The sequence below is a fragment of the Octopus bimaculoides genome, chromosome 24 (genome assembly GCF_001194135.2).
Source record: "Octopus bimaculoides isolate UCB-OBI-ISO-001 chromosome 24, ASM119413v2, whole genome shotgun sequence".
NCBI lineage: Eukaryota > Metazoa > Mollusca > Cephalopoda > Octopoda > Octopodidae > Octopus > Octopus bimaculoides.
In genome coordinates, this window is record NC_069004.1 from 30,241,097 (window position 1) to 30,242,757 (window position 1,661).

Consider the following 1,661-nt stretch of genomic DNA (forward strand, 5'->3'; position numbering starts at 1 on the left):
TTTCCCAACTTTAAACAAAACTACCAAAATCACAATTGGCTATGTGAAAGAGCAATATTAGCTCCAAAAAACGTAGCTGTTACAAAAATTAATCAACACCTGATGCATTCTCTTCCCGGCAATCTTCAAACTTACAAGTCTGTTGATACAGTTCCAGATACAAATGAAGTGGTGAACAATCCTCCTGAATTTCTCAATTCGTTGGAGCCTCCAGGACTACCTCCCCACATATTATCACTTAAAGTTGGAACGCCTGTTATACTGCTCCGCAATCTGAAACCACCAAGACTTTGCAATGGAACACGACTCGTGATAAAGAAAATGATGTCACACGTTATCGAGGCTACCATTCTTTCTGGATGTGCAAAAGGGGTTTATATTGTGTGTATTTTATGTTGAAAATAATTTTTCTGAAGTCGTAGTGTATGCATGTATATATTTATTCTGTTAATAATGATAATCGTATTTTATAAACTTATTAGCGATCACTTTGTAACGACTAAAGAAAATAGTCTAGTAATGAGGCATATAAGTCCTTGACAGAAAAAGAAGTAGGTTTTCCCATACTCATGGGACTTCCAACCTGCACTTCTTTGTTTTCGCGCCAAGTATACTACCATCACACTGGCGCACAACCTGCTTCATTCAGTCAGATTTAAGAACTATGATTAGTTTGAAAGTTTGTTTTTGCAAACAAACTTTCATGTGCTCTGACTGCGATGGTTTTTGTTAAGCAGCATCGATTTTTACAATTCTGTGAATAATAATAATAATGTTTTATAAGCTTTAAAGCTTATAAGTGATCACCGCGCAAAGACTACAGAAAATAGGTAAATAACAGAGCATATAAGCCCTCGACAGAAAAAATATGTTTTCTCGTATGCGTGGGATTTGAACCCACACCTCTTTGCTTTTGCATTCCCTACCCTCCCGTTTTTGAGAACAAAAATAAGGGGTTTTCCACACGTTAGGAGGTCAGGGTACTTGATTCCATGACAAAAAATCCGAGTTTTTTCCTTTAGGGAAAATCATCAGGGTGAAGGTATCAAAATTTACCAATTTTGTTTTTAATCCACGTACAAAATTAGAGAGATTACAAATCTGAGATTTTTTTTAAATCAAAATTTTTGCGGCTGTAAGGTGGTGTGGAAAACATTTGTTTTTATAATGTGGATTGAAAAAATATTCCCACTTTCTCTTACATATCCAACTTTCTATTGGTATTAGATCTTTTTCACAGCTTCCACCTGTAATCAACAGTTTTGCTTATTTCTGATTTTTTTGACATTTTTATTGTTTCTTTGTTTGGACTTTATTCTCCTAATTATTTCCAACTTTGATTTTCGAGATGGATTAGATAATTGCAAATATGGTCTGTAAACATAACTTATTTATCTGTACATTTTCATAAATGTTTATTACGGGATCACCCTTACAAATACGTGCGCACAGTTCTTGGGGGCTTATCGATTATTGCTGAAGTTCGCCACAAGTTTTTCTTTTGAAATTAAGAAAGATATATAAGAATAACTTCTTTTGCACACACACACACACATATACACTCTAGGTAAAATTTCTGTATGAATTGTAAAATTACAGCTCAACTTCAATTAAAATGACTTTTTTTTTTATTTTGTAATTCATATTTGTGATGAGACTGT